Source organism: Athene noctua, chromosome 25 (assembly GCF_965140245.1).
Source record: "Athene noctua chromosome 25, bAthNoc1.hap1.1, whole genome shotgun sequence".
In the NCBI taxonomy this organism is placed as follows: domain Eukaryota; kingdom Metazoa; phylum Chordata; class Aves; order Strigiformes; family Strigidae; genus Athene; species Athene noctua.
Genome location: NC_134061.1, coordinates 4,059,506 through 4,080,929, shown reverse-complemented (window position 1 = coordinate 4,080,929; position 21,424 = coordinate 4,059,506). Strand labels below are relative to the sequence as shown.

Sequence of the window (21,424 nt, the reverse complement as noted above, 5' to 3'; positions counted from 1 at the left end):
GAAGGGGCTGTTGGGCGTTGGAATGGGCTGCCCAGGGCAGGGGGGAGTCCCCGGGATCCCTGGGGGGGTTGAAGAGTCGGGCTGAGCCAGCGCTGAGGGATCTGGGGGAGTTGGGAAGGGTCAGGGGGAGGGTCATGGTTGGGCTGGAGGAGCTGCAAGGGCTTTTCCAACCCGGATGATTCTGGGATTCTGTGATATTCCCTCCGATGGATAGTGCTTGTGTTGCTGCTTCTCCGGTTTTCTAATTTGTGCCTGTGACGCAAATTTACTGAAGGACTGAAATGCTGAAGTCTGGTGATACCCACAGCCTAAATAGAGGGCTATGAGCGAAATGTGTTGTCTTGCGCTATACGCACGGGGGAACAAAGAAACTTTTGTTCACCTCGGCTTTATGTAAGCGGGAGCAGAGTGGGAGCCGCGCTAACCATCACCTGTCCTGCTGCCAAGTTCCTGCAGAGGTTCCTCCACATTAATCACCCTGTTTAATCACAGCCATCTGTCACAACAGCCAGGCATGGGGCTGTCCCTTCCCCCCGAGGCAGCGGCGGGAGGCAGGTGGAGCCCGGCGAGGGGCGAAACCGCCCCGGCGCGGGGGAAGGTCGGGCAGCACCTGGAGCCGAGCTGGGAGGGAGGCGGCGGCCGCCCTGCCCGGGCCGGGGGAGCGGCGGGAGGAGTGACCCGGGCGAGCTGTGGAGGCCATTTCCCGGCGGGAAAACACGCCCGTGGGTGAGTGAGTGAGGAGGGAGTGAGGAGGGAGTGAGTGAACGAGCGAGCGCTGCCGGGGCGGCCTCCGCGCTGCGGGAGGCGGCTTCTCGGGGGTGTTACCGGGCCCCTGGGGGGCGGTTTAGTGGCCCCGGGGGGGGGGTTAGCGGGCCCGGGGGGCGCTACCGGGCACCAGGGTGGTAGCGGGGCCGCTCGCCTGGCGGGGCGGCGGCGGGGCCTCGGGCGCGGGACGGCGTCTGCCTGTTGCCGCGGTAACCGGTCCCGCCGGCGCGGGGCCGAGCCCCCTCCCCCGGCCCGCAGCGGGCGCTGGGGCGGCGCCGCCGTGCGGGGAGAGCGGGCGGGGGGCGGCGGGGGCTCCGCGGCCTCAGCTGTGACCCGGGACCGCGGGACGGGGCCGGTTTTCCTCAGCGCCCCGTCCCCGCGCGTTCAGCAGCGGGAGGCCGCGGCCTGTCCCTCCCCTCGGGCCCTGGGGGCAGGGGACGGGCCCCTCCGCGGAGCCCCGCGCCCCGAGGCGGTGGCCGAGCCTCTCCCCAGCGCCTCCCCAGGGCCGCCTGGCTCTGTCTTTGGGTGTTTCCAGCCCTTTTGCCCGCCCCTGGTGAGCACCCGGGGGTGGGGGTAAGCAGGGCCTAACCCCCCAGCCCCGGGCAGGGCCCTGGGGTCCGGCCGCACCCGCGGAGGGAAAAACCGGTCCCGGGTATGGTGGGAGCCGCTTTGGGGCAAGACCTTGGTGACAATGTCACGATGTTTCTGTGAGAAATCTCCCCACAGGTATTGATAGGTTGGCACAAGAGGTACGGTGAGCTTTCTGTCCTTGCTTCAAGAGACCACGCATTTGGGATTGTTTTTTTGGTTTGTTTGTTTTTGAAGAATGCTTCCGGAAGACTTAACCACGGAGTTGCTGTGTTTTTAATTCTAAATGTAGGCGTGATCCAGACATACCTTTTGTTTATTTGCATTCTGCCTTGCTCATCTTTCAGACGAAAACATAGTCAGCATCGGGCTTGTGAGCTGTAAGCAGGCACAGAACCACAGTTCCTAAACTCAGGTGCATCTTATTTTGCTATATAGAAAGGAGTTTTATTAATATTTTGATATATTCAAATTACAGTGACCCAGCAGCATAAGTACCCAAGTGCTCCGCTACATGTCACGGCACAGGCGTTGCTCTGTGACCCCATCTGGTACATACTAACATCTTGTGGTTTTTGTCCTGCTAACGAGGACAGAAGGAACAAAAGGGCAAAATAGATACTAGCAAAGAACAGTTACATTTAAAGCCTTTACTTTGCCCTTAATTCACCTCCGCTGTTCTTAATATTGTCAGGTTTCCAGAGCTCAGTGGTCTCTTAATTTGGAATTTCCCTGTTTGTTGAAGTCAGATCCATGAGGCTTATTTTATTTTTTTTTCTTTTTATTTTACTGTTCGTGCAATCTCTTATTGCAGACAGGAAAAAAAAAATGTTGAAAAATATTAATTAGGCAGAGAGGGAATAGTGCCCAAGCATATCAGGTTTCAGAGTAACAGAAATGTCTTCCTCGTGTCAGTTTAGCTGTGGCTGTTTCCTTTGCTTACTGGCGTCGTTATTCTGGGTTTGGTGCCAGCACTGCATGTGGATTCATGAAGTACAGGAAAGTAAAGCACTCATTGCCCTGGAGAAGTTAAAGATACAACCTCAGGAGAATCCCCAACTGCTATGATAAGATGACCTAAATAAGAGGTGTAACCTTGTTTGGCATTCCTGCCAGTCCCATGTGACATGTAGTAATATGCTTAAATCCCCAAATACTGCTGTAAATCTGGCCCATAATCTACAGTGCACAAGCGGCAGGGATCTGGGAGCAACATCTGCTCAGAGTATGCACACCAACTACCTCTTTTTTCCACTGAAACCAATCTGGTTGTAGTAACGGTTTAGGTGATCACAGACTCAATTCCATCACGGATCTAGAACTGATCATTTAACCATTTGTTTGGCTTTTAAAAAATTGAATCTTTAGGTGCTTTTTTTTTTCTTTTTTCTTTTTGACTTTGCCTTCCCTTTTCTGTCTCTATTATTTCAGGAGTGAGTTTTTATTGCTGACTATCTTGCTAGTGTAGCAGTTGTGCTGGGCAAATGACAAAGGCAAAGAACTAACAGATGAAAGCCAACTGGTGTTACCCATATGATTTAAAGTTGATTTTTCTTTATATAAGCAACATGACTGAGGTTGCTGTTTGAGCTTGCTTTATCCCACCCATGAACCTCTGGATTTACATGTTAGTCTGTGTTCTCCATTATATCTTTGTGTGTGTGTGATTCATTATAGTTTAGCATCATAAAGAGAATCTCTAGTGTGCAACACATACAAGTCAGAGATACCATTATAAAATTGCTCTCCTGCAGTGCATGTAATCAGGAATATGCCCTGGGAGGAAGCTTTGGCTTCCCTGAGATGCTTTTAGAATTCTTGTGTGGCAAAATATCTCCAGCATGCCCCTGAGTGAGCAGTATGAAATGATTTTCAAAGCCTGGGTTTCCTTGTGTGGTTTTATTTTAGGAATAAACACTGCAAAATCCGGCTCAGGGCTATGAAGATGGGAAGGACTTAGCCTTATCAGTCCCTTTGGAATGACATATATTTAAAATGTCACATCAGGGTAATGGTTATGAGATTCATGACCTTGTTTGTAAGTGTCCTAAACGGTCAACACACAGTTGCAAGTTTTGACTGTAAAGCATTATCAAAGTGGTATGAAATCTGCCATTACAGCAGCAAACCTCACCTGACTCGCTGAAGAGTCACATTTGAGTTCAGATTATTTCTGAAGTTGAATAGTCTGTTATTTTGTTCAAAATTACAGTGTAGCCACAGCAGGAACTTGAATGAAGCTGAGAACAGTGGTATTTGGGAAACCCAGAATATCATGGTATTTATGTTCATGCTTTTTGCAGGCCTCCACACCGCCTAAGGGGGAATCTTTTAAGAGCTAGATCTTCACATGAAGATCTGGTTTCATTTTTTTTTTTTTTTTTTTTCCACCATCTGGAAATTGATGTATTCTTAGAGGATCACAACTTGTTTATCATGTTCTAAAGCTGGATTCTCTTGCGTGAAAACTGAAGTGCAGATATAAATGAGAGTAGATGGAGTTCTGAAACACTGGAGATGAATACGAAATTGAACAGCAAGCACTTCATCACAGGACATTTTAAAATCAGGTCCTGCTGACTAAAACCGAAACTACATCTTGGTGATTTAATCATACTAAGCTTAAAATTCAGAAAAGAAGATAGCAAAGAAGGAGCTAGAGTAAGCTGATTTTAAAACATAATTCATTATGATACAAGGCGTAGTGTTTAGAATTAGAAGAAATACATTTATTGCATATATATCTCAAGGTAATTAAAATGAATCAATGTTTGATCCACTGAATTTTATCCCAAGAGTTTTTGTTCGTTTTGATGAATAAACTAATGAACTATCATGTAATTAATATATGGAAGTAGTTCCGTGGAGGACAAAAGTATAAATAGGTTGAAGAAGGGATTCTACACGCGAACAGAGGATGGGTCCATCAGTTACTACTGAGTAATATAATGGTCTTAATGTAACACGCAGCTCAGGAAACCTGTTAAGTGGCTGTTGCCAGAAGCAAGAGTGGCGGAGGAGTGAGAGAATCTTCCTGTGCGCTGCAGGATCTGCTTTCTGTTACTGTCGGTAGCTTTTCCTGCTGGATGTCAACAGGACAGCGGGCTAGGTGTGTGTGCAGAAGAGCCCCACAAAAAGTGGAGTTGTCATAAGGAGCCTTTATTTGTCAGCTCTGTGTCCCTTAACGTGATAAAGGTCATTTGACTAAGTTTGATAATAACTCTAGTATTGCGGGATTGAAGCAATGAAGGCTTTTGGGTTTTGCTAATTAAAGCCAAAAAACTTAACATGCTTCAATTTAAGTGAGTGCCACTTGGCAGGTCTGAATTATGCAGCTGGAGGAGCTCCAGCTCTGCTGGACTCTTAGATACGGGCTAGTAATTGCCTCCGGTCTGCAACTATTTTTTACCAGGCAAAACACATAATTTGGTGATGTTTGTTATAAGCTATATTTTACTTTGAAAACCACAACAAGCCTTTGTCCTCTGAGGAATGTGGAGTTGCATTTGTGCCCTTTTGATGGGGTTTTCTGTTTTAGCCTTTGTTCCTGGATTTGCTGTGCAGGTTAATGTTTGCTTTGTGAGGATGGGTGCATCGTGGGTTAGCCCCAGGCACCAGCCAGCCCATATTTGTGTCAGCCCTGCCACAGCTGAGGATTCCAGTTCAGACCTTCTGTCTGTTTTCTGGTTAAAGAAAAAATAGCTATGGTCAGTCTTCTGTAAGTAGCTATTATGACTGGGAAACTGCAATGCAGAACCATGTCTACTGCTTGCTTACACCCTCGCTTGCCCTCGGAGGGGTCAGCTGAGAAGCAGAACTTACTCAAAGGCTGTTTTCATCTCTGCAATGTTTCTGATTATGAGAATCATCAACGCAAAGAAATGCTGCTGCTGCGTAAGCTGGGACTTTATCGCCTGGTGGGTGTATCGAGACCATATTATATATGTTGCTGGTGAAGCCCAAAGTGAACCTCCCCCCCGCCCGAGTCCTCATGTTAAAAATTCCATATTCACAATGTATATTTGAACAGCCTTGTTACCCTGTTCTGATTGCTGGCAGATGCTGTACAGCTAATGGTGTCATTTCTGTTACTACATCAGTTGTTAAGTGGGCCAGAAAACAGCCTTTAAGATTAAAGTTTAATCAATCCAAGTATTTTGAGAGTGGGCAAGTATAGACTTTATTCTTCTTGAGAATTACAGTCTACTTTTTGAAATCTCTGGCAGAGATAGAATGTTCTGTCAGAAAATGTCTCCAGTGAGAAATAGCAGGCAAAGAATATTTTCTGTGGGATGGCATGAGCAACCTTGTACTTTAAAGCTTGTATATTAATTGCTTGTTAATGGGCAGCTTTTGGCAGAATTTCTTTTTGGTATGGCCTCAGGAATTTTAATGGAGCTTCAGTCAGTGAGTGGAGAAAATATATTTTAAAAACAATAAACATGATATTCAGTGGTTGTGTCAGTTTGTGACGTTGACTGAATCAGTCATGTTCTAGTTTTAGTCAAATATAAACTCTGCATTAACATCATTAAGAGCAGAAAGATGCATTATATTCTTCTGACTCCAATGCAATATGTTTTTCTGCATTTTTTTTTTTTTTCTCCTGCCTGACATAAGTGTTTTCATAAAGACTATCAGGAGAGGCAAACAGAAACGTTAAAACCCCTGTGGATATTAAGGAGTTCATTTTCTGTGTCTTGCTTACAGGCCTCTGAAAGTGATTCCCAAAATGTTTTCAAGCTCACTGAACATTTTGTATGCAATGTTTTCACAAGCAGAGAGGCTATTACAAGCTGGAGTCTTATAGGTACACTAGTGCGTATATGTAAATATGCACAAAATGTCCTTTGGGGGAAAAATCCCACCAGTCTGTTTATCCTGTACTCATGAAAATAAACCCAGTCCTGCTGAGGTAATTGAGCCTCTTGGTTTTGATTCCTATGCTTTCCCTTCTTTTAGTGGTCATTGGTTGAAATGTCTCCAAAGTAGGGTATTCCCAGAAAATAAGGGAAAGATAGCTCGTTTAACAACATGCCTTAAACCAAGCAAAGGTAATGTGAAAAAAAACCCCACCAAACCCCCACCAAACCCTGTAACAAACCAACCAGTGGGAAAACTGTGAAGTGCAGGAAAAGCCTTCAGTTTAACATTGAGCACAGTCTGTCGCTTCAAAAAAAGGAGTCCTCAGCAGAGAGAGGCTTTCCTGCACCCAACTGTTCTTTGCTGTGTCACCTCCTCTTGCGTTCAGGCTTAAGAGGAGGAAGGGGAATTCTGAATTACTTGAATGAGCTATAATTCTGTCTGACAAATTGATGCATGTTTTGGCAATCAGGTAACTCAAAGGTGAGAGCGTAGAGCAAGTTCTGCTTTCCCTTGATCTGGCAGGTTCCTGTTCCAGCTTGCTGAGCATCATTCCCACAAAAACGTCGGGAGTAACTCCCCCTGTAGAACAAAGGAGGAGTGGTTCTTCATTTTCCTCACCTCTTCTAGCTTTGCACCTCATTACTTCTGTTTCCAAGAAGTAGATGCAGCAACAGTAATTCCATGGGATGTGTGTTGTAACATCAGCACTGGCAGACTTTCCTGGGGGAAAGAAAGGGCTCCAGACTGTCTTTTTTTTTTTTTTTTTTTTTTTTCTGTCCCAAATTAGATGTTAAACATTTTGGGAGAAAGGAACTTAGAGACATTAAGACGGGAGCTACTGCCCCTCACAGATGCATCTCTCGGGATGCAGCAGGGTGTCGGGTCCTGGTCCTGTGCTGGCTTTACTGTTTGCCATTCAGAGTCTGACTTGTGATGCCTTTTGTCTTGGTGCCAACAACTGCCAATCTTTTTTTTTTTTTTTTCCCCCATTAGAGCACATAATTTCATAGTATGTGATCAGTAGAAAAATATTGCAGAGCCTTTAGTATTGCTGTGTACCGAACACAAAGTGATACTAGCAAGAAACTGGAGAGTTAAAGTCCTTAACAAATCCTGCTTTTCACCTACAAATACACACCTTATTGTATAAACATAAGTGCTGTACACACAGCATGCGCTGCAACCTTAATTCTGCTGTGTCTTTGTCCTTCTGTACGGGCTGTTGTTGGTAGATTGTGTTTTCCTTAATGCCAGGAGCTCTGCATGCTTAGCGCAGAAACTAGCTGTTGGAAGATCACAATTTAACAAAGGTTTTTATGCAGAGTGGAGATAAGAGAAGGTTAACATCTTCAGGCAGCAAAGATAATGCTGTAGTCAAGGTCTTAATCTGTTGTAGAGATATCGATCCCCGTGAAGAGGGTTTTAGGGACAGTCATCAATTGTGCACGTATCCCACTCACTCGCAGGGAGAGGCACCACCAGGTTAGTGAAGGTACCAGATTTATCATGCTTTTGCTTGGGAGGCCTCTGTTAATCAAGTTTGCCTGTGTAGCAGAAAAAGTTTTATCCAGAACATGGAATAGTACTTGAAAAAAACCCCTTAGCATCAAGCTTGGCAGAATAAATCTACTTGTTGCATTGTACCTGTTGAGGATGTTCCTCTCCATCTAGTTTTAATGCTTGGGAGATGTTCTTAAGTAGTGAAGATTATGACAGCTGAGGCTGAACTTTAGCTTGAACCTAATCCCAACAGTTCCTTCAGAAAGCTACACAGAGAGGAAACAAAACCACATAGAAAATACAGAAGTTTGAAACTAATCCTGTATGACTAGATGCAGAAATTGTCTGTGCTAATGTTCTTATTTTGAAATACCATTTCATAGCACAGCTTTAAACTCCAGATTCAGTACTGGGTATCTCTCTAATTTAAAATTAAAGCAAAACATCTACCCACCAGGCCAGGGTTCACTTCACCTGGGCACGTCCTTTGTTTAAAGTGTCTTGTGTTGCTTTGTTCATCAGGTTCAGATTCTTGATCCGTTCCCACTTCACTGAGGCGCTATGCAGTTTGCTCCCCTGTGTATCTTCATTGCTCCTTACCCTCCTCAGTCCTGTACGGTTCATGATCCTTCTCTTTCTCCCTCCCTTCTCACTGTTGCTGGCTTTGTGCTTTTCCCTTTGTTCTAAGCCTTTCCATGTGCTTGGAATAGCTGTCCAAGCAGAGTTCACAAAGACCTATTTTTTCTAAAAATGGTTCTTGAGACTGAACCTATTTCTATCCACTTTCCAACTCAAAATGCCATACATCATCCCGTGTATGTTTTGCATTGATTTGTGTTCTCCTTTGGTGCCGTTAGACTAAATTTTTGGAACTGACTCTTATTTGTACAGTACATTTTATCTAGTGCACATTGTTCATCTAAAGCTCTATATAAATAATGAAAATGTACAGGGCTTGCTGGCACAAGTCAGTAGAGAGCTGCATTTCCTGAGGCTCTGCTTCAGAGCTCTGCTTTGTTTCCGGGAGCTCAGCTTTGTTTTTGAGTCTGTTGTGCAAGTATTTTACATAAAGCTTCTTGTGAGCTTCAGTTCTGAGGCTCATCTGTCTTGCACGTTAAGTACACAGAGACCTGTGTTGCACCAGAGTATGCAGAATGCAAAAAAGGCTTAGGCAGCTTCCTTTCCACTCCCATCTCTTCCTCAAATGCAGAAATAAAATAACTGAGAGCCCTGCCTAGAGCATGGGAGTGAATATTACCGTCCTGAAAGCATGCAGAGCTGTGTGAGGAGGCTGTGCCACCAACCCACAGAGCAGCTGGTTTTGGCCAACAGGCAAGCTGTGTGAATGAGCTTGCAAGAAATACCTGCTTAGAGCGACTGTAGTTGCAACTTCAGGATATAAAGCAAATTTGGGTTAAAAAAAAAAAAAAGAAAAAAAGTGTTCATTGATGAAGGAACCCGTTTGCCATAAAAATGGTGTCTTAAGACATGGTCAACAGCAGCAACCCTCCTGGAAGTTTGCCAAGCTGAGTTATTTTTGCATTGTAAAGTGCCTTCAGATAATTTTTCTGAAAGGGTGCTATATAAATAAAACAACTGCCTGATTGATTTAAAGTGAATCTCTTGAATTTTGGCTCCCCCTTCTACAAATTACATGTGTCTAAATTTCCTTGCTTCAAAAATTAAACCAGCTATATCATGGGTGGAATGAGATTAATTTTATTACACACAATAGTTCATTAGTGAAGTAGGAGCAATTTCATGTATTTATGCATAGCCTGCCCAGAATATTTCTACTGCAGCTCTTTCAGATGTAAATAAAAATATAATGCTCATTGAATTGCTGATTAGACAGCATACAGTAATAGAAAGTCTTTATGGTATTGTGCTGTAGGTACACTTCAAAATTCCTAGGGAACATCAGGCTGAAACTGGCTCTGGGGATCAAACCCATGATGTGGGCTGCTGCTTTGGCCAGCAGCGTGGGCTCACCCCGGTAACTGCAGAGGCAGGAGGGTAAATCGTTGCCTCCCGGATCCAGGCTCTGCTGACAAACGCTGCACGTGCCCTGTGGAAAGCAGAAGCTTGAGCTCAGCTCTAGAAGCCCCAGAAATTCAAATAGGGGCCGAGCCTTTGCAGCCGCTGTCCTGGCCGAGTCTCGTGAGGACTTCCAGAGCTAAAACCAGAAGTCTCCGTCTTCGTCTTGCGCTAAGGAGGCGGCATTTGTAACGGAGAGCTGCAGCAGGCTGCCCTGGATGCAGAGGAGAATGTATTAGTGTTGCATAAATTCACATGGAGTGGTAGCCATACGTTCGTGGCTCCTCACCAAAGATTCTCCCTGTTTAAACTGCACGATGTTTATGTGCCTGCATCTGTTTTTGTCGAGTAGGTACCATATGTGAATATGCTTTTTTTTTTTTTTGATGCCACAAGTATCTTTATAGCCCAGTTTATTCCTACATACATAAGAGCAGCTGGCAGCTGGATGAGACTAGCAGACCTGTTAATGTCAATCCTGAGTCAGTCAGCAGGATCAATGTTTGGAGGCAGTTCCTTCTCCCGAGTGGCTGATCACAGGAGCTGCACAGTGATTTCTGCTTCTGGAACTGAATTCTTTTTCATTATGCAGTAACATCATGTTGCAACACACTTAGAGGAGCTATTCCTAATCCTGCCTGCCTTTGCTATTATTTTCAGATCTCTATCTACTTGGTAATAAATACGTGTCCTCTTGAAAGACACGCAAATGATGACGATGAAATTGTATATTTCGAGCTAATTACAGCATAAACCTGTGCAGCTTTGCCTGCTGTAGTGCAGTTATCATTCTTTTCCGCTCAGGACTGTTAAGACTATGCAAGGTGACCTTCTGATAGGAAGCACGGTGCTGAGGCCATCAAACTCACATCATGTTGGGCCACAGAAGAAATTAATCTGTATGTTCAGATGTCTTTACTGGTCCTGCTAAGCCCTTGAGCACTTCTATAGAGCTTTTATAAATTTGATTACTGCCCTTAAAAAAGATTTGTGTATTTTTGCTTCAGGAATAAAATGGACATTATCTTCCTAAAAGATACAGCTAGGGAATGGTTAAGTCTTTTAATATCCATAGGTGGGAATTAGGGAGCAAGAATGGATGCTTTGTAAGGAATTACGGGTTATTATTACAGACTTCTGAAAAACAGACATGAAATTAACAGTTGTGTGTCACTTCATTACTGCTTTGGCAGTCTGCTTTCTTTTGCTTTAAGGGTAAGATGGTTGCTAGGGCTTTGTAGTGAATAACCTTTTTGTGTTCAGCTCTAGGCAGAGTATAATTATTTTATAATTTTGGTTCATGGGGCTGTTGTAGACATTTTCTGGCAAAAAAAGAACTCAGCTTCTGTTAACCTGCCTCGTACTCAGTTGCCAGTCATTGGCATGTCACAGCAACAGAAAGGCTCTGTCTGTCCTCATCATTTGCACTTGGCATTTGCCTGAGGATCTGGCTACCACCAGTGAGATGAACGCAGACTTGACATTGTTACAAGCTGGCACTGATTGACTTTGAAAAGTGAAGTTCCCTGTCAAGGTATGTGTCTGGTTTAGCAGTGTAATCACTGTGCAGGGATGAAGTGGTGGACAGCAGCTGCTAGAAGTGAAGGGATGGCATGTTGGGTTGAAGCTGACATCCTGCAAACCCGTGCAAGTATCTGGCTTTAAGGGGAAAACTTACTTATAGGAGTTGACAAACTTACTCTTCCACACGGTTGTAGTAAACTCCCCCACCATCAGGCTGTTCTTTAGGACATGACAGGTTTTTAGTCAGACTGATACAGCTGTTACAGCTGTGTTGAGTGGGGCAGTGAGGTGGTGTAGGGGTAGGATCCCTCGGATCAGACGTGGGTGTCTGGAACACGGGTGTCTCCATCTGAACCGCTTGTCCTGGGTCACCCAGTAGTCCTGGAAAGCAAAGGTGGACTTCCCCCACCTGGCTGCCAATCATGCTTTAAGTCATGCTTTAAAGTCCAGACTACGTGGGCTGTCTGGCTGTGGGCTGCAATGGCAGCAGGGGCCTGGCTCGGAGGCAGCGGGCTCGTGGGGTGGGCACCTGCAGGCAGCCAGATCCCCAGATCCCCCAGCCTGGCCGGCAGCGGCACCGCCGGAACCCGCCTCCCCTGTCACCTCCCTCGGCTTCGCTGCGGCTCGGGTCTGCGGGCACAGGTACCCTCCTGTAACCCTTCTGTAACAGACCTTATTGTCTGATGAACTGCTTCTGATCCACTGCTGCAGACATTATGTTTTGTGTTGGTTTTTTTTTTTTTTTTTTTTTCTCCCTCGCTAATTGCTTTGCAAAGTCTCAAACTATGTGAAGTCTAACAAAAAAACCCCGTAAGTTAGCCTTGCTGGGAGCTATTTAGACTGGCAGACTCCACGTATTTATGGGTTGGAAAGTGTTTAAAATGAGAGGAAACATATTCTTGCTTAAGGTGTGTCTCTAACTTGGGATCCATCACTTCTGCGCGTTGCCGCAGCAACGCTGCATTGGCATGGGAGTTCCTTTTATGGCTGATTTCCGAGCGGAGCGTGGCTGGAGCCGGCAGGCTGTTACCAAGCAACCCTGTCCTATGCTCCCGTAACTAGGAAATGCAGCCGGTGCTTTTTAATATTGCCCATGATTTTGATCATATGTTCCCTCTGTCAACTTTTGTCTTTTTGGTGTGAAATAATTACTGTGGAGTACTACAGAAAAATCCCTGTTTCGTGGGAATTTCCCCCCCCTCCTCCTCTGCTTTCCCTCTCTTGAATGTTCAATGTGGGAACATTCATAGGAAGGCGAAGACAACAGTCCACTTATTTAAAAAAAAAAAAAAAGTTCTATTCAACACGTGATGCCGAAGAGTAATTAAAGTGATGCCATCTGCACCGTGTGAAAAGAGATGTATCCTTGGCTTCCCAGGTTTGCAGCTGATCAGATGTCGTGTTTCAGGACAAGCCTCCCCAAACGCAGGTGTTGAAATGCTTTCTGAAAGTTTATTCTAGTTCCTGCTCTGATACTGGTTCCTTTTGTGGTTTTTATCTTCCCTGTACTTCAGAGGGCTTGTGATAATAACCCGCCTCGTGGAGGAGGATGTGAATTAGTAAAGCTTAGGAAATCATTACAAAGATGGATGATTAAATTAAAATGTAAAGTTGTGTTAAATATTTATATTGTAGTCATATCCTACCTGGGATTGCCTGTCAGGTCCCCCCGATAGATACAACAGCATAGTCCATGTTGCCAAGAGCAGTCAGTCACCTTGATTTGAACAGGAGGAAATAGTTTATGCAAGGATTAACCTCAAGCATACAACCCCTCCTATTTAAGCTAATAAAACTACACACAGTTTAAAGTTAACATTAAACTTTGTTGTATCAGAGGCCTGCCAAGGGAAGGCAGGACAGACTGTGGATGGGGGTGTCAGAGCAGGGGTCTCTTAGGGGGCCGCTGAAGCACGTGGCGCAGAGGTGGGATCCCGGGGAGGTGCAGAGTCGCACGCCCGTGGGTCGAGGGGTGCAGCGTAGCGCCAGTGTGGAATAAAGCTGAGATGAAATCATGGGGAAACACATTGATTTGCTGGTTTTGAATTGTATTGTGGATTTCCTTGTGTTTTAAGGATCGTCTTAACGCTGGCAGCTGGAGAGGAGGAAAGAATGTGGCACATTGTCGCCAGCGGTTGCAACCTGCCAGCGTCTTGTTTTCAGCCAGCTCCTGAACATCCACTAGCAAGTTGATTGATGCTTTGTATAACCTCTTTTGTGTGGAGTAACCCACTCCTCATTTCATGTGCAACCCATGAGTGCATAGGATCTTGAAAATCACAGGGGCCTGTGGCAGCCTCTCAAGTTATTACAGAATCCCAGAATCATCCGGGTTGGAAAAGCCCTTGAAGCTCCTCCAGTCCAGCCATGACCCTCCCCCTGACCGTTCCCAACTCCCCCAGATCCCTCAGCGCTGGCTCAGCCCGACTCTTCAACCCCTCCAGGGATCCCGGGGACTCCCCCCTGCCCTGGGCAGCCCATTCCAACGCCCAACAGCCCCTTCTGCACAGAAATCCTTCCTCAGAGCCAGCCTGACCCTGCCCTGGGCAGCTTGAGGCCATTCCCTCGGGGCCTGGCGCTGGGGCCTTGGCTCCAGAGACTCATCCCCCCTCTCTGCCCCCTCCTGGCAGGGAGTTGCAGAGGGCCAGGAGGTCTCCCCTCAGCCTCCTCTTCTCCAGACGGAACCCCCCCAGTTCCCCCAGCCGCTCCCCAGCAGACCTGTGCTCCAGACCCTGCCCCAGCTCCGTTGCCCTTCTCTGGCCACGCTCGAGTCATTCAATGGCCTTTTTGGGGTGAGGGGCCCAACACTGAACACAGAACACATTAAGCATGTGATGTTCCAGGAATGTAGTTAACGACCTATTATGGTGGCAATTCTTTCTGTCCTCTGAACAAGGGAAATGGGCAGTGAGAACTTACTTGGTACGTTTGGTGTTGCAGAGAAATTGTGACTTCTTGTGTCTAGTAACCTTCCTGTAGTGTGTTTCAGAAGAGAGCATGGGCAGGCATGCAGAGGGTACGCTGCCGTTTGGATCGCTAGGGGCTGGTTGTTGAGGAGGTCAGAGGTAGGCTGTGAAGTACTAGATTTTACGGTGTGTCCATCTCTTCTGGTTTGCTGGCTCTGGCATCCATCAGTGCTTTTAACTGGGGTAACAAAGCAAACAAACAAACAAAAAAACACCCCACAAAAGGAAAAGCAAACCAAACCTAAGGCATCTATTTAATTTTTCAAGGGCAAACCCCTAACCTTGGCTGTGGAGTTCGTAGATCCCGAAGCCTGAGGTTAATTTGTGCACATACTTCCTGAAACAGATGCAAACATTATTTTTTGGTTGTATGGTTTTTATTGGGTTTGGCTTTTTTTTTTTTTTTTTTAACGGCATGTAGTAATTCATTTGGATGCACCAAGACAGGTTCCTAGATAATTCAATTTGGCATCACTCCACTGTCCTGAAATGGGCAGTATTAACGTGTTACACCAACTGTAGATGTGGCCCTTCATATCTTGTATCAGTTTTCTTTTAAATAACAATCACACCTGCCCACAGTGATATTTAACATTACTCAATCCTTGTAAAAATGACAAACTTAACATCAACACTAAATTGACTGTGATTAGTCACATATGTCAGCATTAACAAATGATGACACTTAAAAATGCCCTCTGTGCTTTTATTTCAATTTTTCTGTTATGTTGTGCTGTGCGTTTACTATTCCCCCAGGAACGTTCATTGTCAGGGGAAGTAATTTCACATCCCACCTATTTAGCAAATAGATTGTGAGAGTTGATCTTTGTTGTTTTAAGACCGTCCTTATTTTAATCAGGTGCATATGTCCCAGCCTTCACTGAAGCAGACCAGATTCTAAATCTTCATACTTAGTACAGTTTCCATCCAGTCTGTTGTCAGCTGTAACTGGTTCTTTTAATCTTTTGTAGTAAATGTCAGGTGAGGAACTGACAGTTCTGAAGGTAACAATTTCCCATTTATCCAGTCTGTAATACATGAGTGGATACTTACTGCCTGTGAATGACCACTGCTGTCAATCCAATTTAAAATCCGTTCTCTTCTGTACTTCTGGAGGGATTCTGCTTGTATAATTTATCTGTAGATTATAAAGGATAGAGTAGCAGTGAATTAAAGCCTACATTCAATTTATTAGTTGGATTTTAAATATTTGATCACAGTGAAGCTAAAGATTCAATACCAACATAAGGTATGAATATGCGTTACAAATGGCTGTAGTATTTGAAATGGATCAGGTGAAAAAACCCTACATTTCTGAGAAAATTATAGCTACGCATATACTGCATTTCAAGCCTAAGTATCATGCATTGTTTACAATCTAGGAGAGGAATATAAGCCTCCAGATAGGAAAGAGAAGAGAAAGATTAAGACTGTGGCGTGTGCTGTAGGATGAGAGGGCACGTAACTAAGCTAATATAGCACTGAAAATACAACTTTGGATGGCTCTTGTCATGTTTTAAACTCTTGAGCTGCCTTCAGCTCTTGTTCACAGAATGGCACTTCTTATACTTGATTCCCTTTCTTGCAGTCCTTTCTGCTCATCCATGAAAGAAACAAAGCTGAAATCAGGGGGTGAAAGGCATCCTGTATAAAGCAGGGCATGCCTGTATTTACTGTAGTACTTCCACTCTGTTTATGCAATGAGCTGAATGCTGCTTCAGGTGGAATAAGGCCTTGCGTTGAATGTGCACATCTGCAGTGCTGTGTTCTTTGTCGTTCCTCTGCCTGAATTCCCATTGGAATTCCCATCTGGTAAGAACCAGGTTTCAAAAAATATGCCAAACATCTGGTAAAATCACGACTCTACAAGTTTATTTTTGAAATATTTGTTCATGAGTTTCACAGATTTGCCAGGTGGTGATCGCTGTTGAAAACCTGTCCCTAATTTATTATGTAAATTACGCTGTTGAGTTAATGGATCCACTTGTAAGTTAGCATGCTACCCAGTGTGAGTTAGGCTGGTAGAATCCATCCTAGTAAGACACACACTTGACTAAATGGTGTTTACATTCTCTGCTCTCATTGTGTGATGGTCATCCCCCTGTGCATCGTCGGAATGAATTCCAGGTTATGTGGGAATCTCTTCATGGCAAAATGTTGATTTAATGACTTTTGAGCAGGAGAAACACAACATCAAAAGCCAAGACACACAGGGAAAAAGTGACTGAAAGTGAGAGCGCTTCATTTAAGGGAAGAAAGAACCAGGACAAATACTTATCTACTGTGTTGTTAAAGGCTTCCTTTTCTTCTCAGACATGAAGAAATCGGTGTAAGACGAACATGCTAGCAGCTACTATCCATGTTAGCTGCTTTTTGTGCTCAGTATGTCAAGGAAAGAAAAAAAAGATTTATGACTCATTGTTTTCCAAGGATGCTGCTTCCTCTGCAGATATTTACAGGTTGTTTTTTGAGGAAAACTTACAGTTTACAGGCTGCCCACTGACTTTCCATTTTTATTGCAGGGTCATATTATTACTGCATAATTCATCGTATAATCACATAGGTTCTGCATTTAATGCTCGATTAAAGAAAAAAATGCCTTAGCTACTCTTACATTATTATGTCTTTTACCATAGATCTTTAAGACAATGTAGTGATACAACCTGTATCTCTGTATGTTGGTAAGGCCGGTGTTCTTCAACCCCAGGGCTCAGTTGAGACGGGAAGGTGTTGACGTCCCCTCGTGTAAGCAGTCTTCTCTTTTCCATCTGAGAAATGTGGCTGCTGGTCTTGAAGAGCTCCAGAGTCGTCTTTGGAGCAGGAACCTGACATTTTTTTTACCTAAATAGCCTTAAAAACAGCCTCAGGGTTGGACTGTCACTTTAAAAATTAACTCATCAAATATTTAACACCTGGTAAGTACTGCAAGTGTTACTTTCAAAACTGAAAGTTATTTTCATTTGGAAAGTGTTCCAAAGCTTGACAGTGTTTCTCACATATTTATACTGGAAACATTTGGAAAATAGTAGTGGTGTGCATAAGTCAGGAGGGAAAGCTCACTCTTACAAAAGCCTGAAAACGTGTTTGGAAGCAATCTTTTTCCAAGTACAGTTGAGATTAAATGAAATGTTGTTTTTCTAATAAAAATATCCTTGTGAAAATTTTCTGACCTCTTCAAATTCTCATACTGATGGTGAAGCACAGAGGAGAGGAAAAGAATTTGCTTTTCCTGTTTTCTCTAAACAACAAACCAAAAGACTATAAAAACTGATATTAAAACAGTGAAAATGGTGTTAGAATTGCAAAGCCAGGGATTTAAGCAATAGGAAATGAGGGAATTGAGGTTCCCATCTGATTTTATTCATTACTTATGCCTGAACCATCTTTGCCGTGGGCCTCATTTTCTTTTGCATCACCTATTGGGTTATTAACACCAAGGCCCAGTATGTGTAAAACACCTAAACGTTGCTGCTTTAGAAATGCTGTAAATTGACTGCACAAGGATAAGTAACTGCATAAAGCAGAGGGAACAATCCACTGGACTCGTGTCTTCCAGCTGTTTTCTTTTCATTATACTTTTAACTTGTTTGCTTGCAGTTGTGTGTTTACACTCTGCTGTCAAAAGCCCCAGCAGTGGAGCTGTGATATTTTCAATGGACCCGTGGCAGATGTAGCTAAATTACTGGGGTAAAGAACCTTTGGCTTTTTTACAGTACTGGATAGATTTGTCATGAACACGTAGCAAAAACAGCATCTGGAAGGCCAGTTGGAAGCAAGGAAACAGGGGAGGACCTTTACTGCATGTGTACAAAATTGTTAGCTGAAAGGCAAAAATCTCTTTAGATTGGCAGCTCCTACCCTCAACAACTGTCCCAACAGCTCAGCAACACTCATCTGCTCAGCCCTGCTCTAGAAACCATGAGTTTTAGTCCTGTTGCTGCTGCTGAGGTTAATGTATGGCTCACGGTAATGGCAAGTGAGCTCGTGAATATTCCCAGAAGGTTTAGCGTTTGTTTTCTAAATAGAGAGAAAAACAAAAGGGAGTGTTGCTAAAATTATCTCTTGTATTATAAACAAATGCAGGGAGCTGTGGGAGCGCTGGCGGGCTTTGATGGCCGGTTGTAGCTTCAAAAGCGGGTTAATCTGCCGAGCTCTCGCTTATAGGTGTCGGCGCCGTGAATTAAACACGCTATAGGAAATGTCAGCAGCAACTGAATAAACAAGCTGCCTTGAAACAGTGTTGGCTGGATGAATGACTGGTTTAATGGCACCCGCTGGAGAATGGTTTTGTCAATACCAGTAATACGCCGGTATTGTAAATAAGAGTTTGGAACTGGAGTATCGGCATTTGTCAGATTATGGATTTTTCCTGTATTGAAAGGGAGTAGAAAGGAGGCAGTATTGATGCAGGGTGATTCCAGCAGGGCCTGCGTGGCCAGGAGGCACGTGGTGAGCAGCGGGTGGCACGGAGTTGCCTGTGTGGTGTGGTGAAGGCAGGGGCCTAACCTCAGCCCACGTCATCTCTGTCCCTCCTCCGGGAAAACTGCCTCTGGGGTTTTATGGCCAGTTGTAAACTGTCTGTTTGAGAATTTACTTTGGAGAAATGTCCCTAATTTTTGCAGCTTGCCTGGAGGAAAAGAAATTAGCATTTATTTTATTTACCACTATTAAGGCTGTTTATAGGATGGCCATTCTAGTACCCCTACCTGGTATACAGTAGATGCTCTGAAAGCTAATTAACTAAGTAACTAGAGCAAATCCACTATTAGGTATGCAGGGAAGGTAAGCTGACAGAAACCAACAACAGGGCGAACAATTAAGCAGATGGACAGTTCTGCAAATGACTCTGGAATTTACAGTGGGAATTGTCCTCTGAAGGCAAGGGAGTTTTGTGATTTATTTGAAAGGGACCAGGATTTCACCTTGAGCTTTTGAAGCCACCAGGGACTGTGGATGTATCTAGTGTGACCTCTTGGGAAACCTGTGCACTGCAGGGTGGAATGGCATACCTGGGATGCAAAACCCCTGGAGAAAAGAGTTGAAAAGATGCAAAAGCAGGAAGATTGGGCTAAGGTGGTCTCTGATTAGGGTCATCTGACCTTTTCTCTTGTGTGTTTTTTCTTGTTCCTGTCTGAGGGTGAGGAAAAGGTTATGCTGGGCCCTCAGTCTAATATGGCTGGAGCTACATGAGCTGTGAGAAAGGTTAATTCGAACATAATCATTCTTCTCTGTTCTGTGATACAAATGGTTTTTAAAGCGTAAGCACTTATTTTTAGGATTGACAATACACAGCTCTATTGGCCCACAAAAAAAGTAAAAATGGATGGATGTGGATTGTGCAGATGTATGTGAATAATTCTTGGCAAAACCTGTTATATATTCCTCAAATGCTAAATCTTAAGACATTTCCCTCTCTCTCTCATTTCCAGTTACACGTTTTGCTGCACTTAATCTTTTTTTATGAGAGATCATTCTCAAATATTGCAGTTTGTAAATGGTTTTCCTGGTGCTGGGCTTTTCTAAAAAAATTTTTTTTTAAAGCTTCTTGGGTGCCATAAATATTATTTCTGTAGCTGAACATCAAATGGATTGCTGGAATAACCAACGTCCATGTCCTCAGTCATTTGCTGCTGTTGTGCTGTGTCCTCACTGGTGGACTGTGCAAAGCATGTTTGAAGTATGTTTTCCTCTAGGTTGCTCAGATATTTTTCTGTTCATACACACAGGTTTCATAGCTGAAACTTGCAGCGTGTTTTGAAGGCAGCCAAGAAGGAACTTTAATGGCTCTCCTGGAAGTCGTTCAAAAACCGCTCCCATTGACTGCATCGGATATTGTATAAGGCCCCAAAAGCAATTTCCAGGGAGGTATAAGGTAAGGGATGATAACTTGAATACTGTAGGCCTGTATTAAGAATGCTTTTTGGAAGGTGACATTAAAACTTCTAAGCGTATCTTTTTGCCATACAAAAAAATGTATCTAAGTCTTAAAATCTCTGGGTCAGTTCTTTTCTGTGTTAGTTTGGGTCCAGCACGTACTGCACGCTGCTCTGTGGCCTTCCAGAAATTCTGGTTAGTTTAGATAGTCCCTTTTCCCCACAGTGTAAGAATTATCTGTCTTATGCCCGAAAGAGTAATAATTGAAAAAAATATTACAAACTCTAGCAAAAACTGGCCCTGTGTGCCTCTTGGTGAACCTCCTCTGTCCTGTGAATCCAGCTTGGGCTTCCTGTTCCTCCTGCCAGGGTCTCACCGTCCTCCTCCGCCAAAGGAAAATCGTCCTGCCGCCTCGACCAGTGACTGTTTCCCATCAGAGTCACTCAGACTCTGAGGTGTGTGCTGACTCCTCCTATTCTAATAAATCCAGCCTTGATCAAATCACCTCATCAAGCTCCAGGAATCTCTGTCACCCATATGTAAGGAACAAAGCACAGAGAGTCATCCAACAGGACACATTGAAATCACAGCTTATTCTCTACAGGAATATTCTAGTTCCTGTTCAAATCTGAATTCTTAAGCACTGTTTCAGGATTCTTCCTTTCAGGGCTACCTTAACTTTAAGGTCTTGAATGCTTTGATTTCAAGATTTTTTTGTTTGTTTGTTTTGTTTTTTTCTCTCAAGTTAATTGTCCTCACCCTTGATTTAACTTTTAATCTTCTGCACCCAAATTCTTCCAGGACACAACTCCTGAAGCAGCTGTTCCATAAGCTGGACTACGAGGTTACTTTTGCCTCCCAGGTCACACACTTTTGGAGGTTATTAACAACGTGACCTCAGCAACACTTAAAGAGTCAATCATTAACTCAATATTAGAATGTAAGCCACCTCTGCTGGGAATTATTGTCTGAGGGTAGACAGCCTAAGAGGTAGGATAGAGATGAACTTCAAGCAAGGAAGAATTATTCAACAGTACACATTTATAAAAGAAAGAGGTTAATTCAAGAAAGAAGTTGGTTGATGTTTCTTGGGAGGGACTGTTGTTACTGAGTGTGATATTTGCACCAATAGCAGAGGTGGAAAAATATTATGACCTGCTATGGTGACCAAGTATAGAAACATTCTTAATTCCAAACTGGAGTGGATACAAACAGCAACTCCACTTACAGAGCCTCCTCGAGGGAAGCAGTTTGCAGTGTGCCCTTTTGCAGGAGAGGAGAAAACCTGGCCGGCACTAATTCAC

General features: G+C 44.1%; 1 protein-coding gene across 8 annotated transcripts in view; it reads left to right on the top strand.

Annotated features, from left to right (window-relative positions):
• Positions 1-516: 516 nt before the first annotated feature.
• TANC2 (tetratricopeptide repeat, ankyrin repeat and coiled-coil containing 2) overlaps positions 517-21,424 on the top strand; it is a 289,333-nt gene continuing 268,425 nt past the window's right edge. For all 8 annotated transcript variants that reach the window (XM_074926925.1, XM_074926923.1, XM_074926924.1 and 5 more), the window contains exons 1-2: positions 517-726; positions 19,973-20,118. The gene's annotated coding sequence lies outside the window, so the exon portion shown is untranslated. The remainder of the gene's footprint in view (positions 727-19,972; positions 20,119-21,424) is intronic.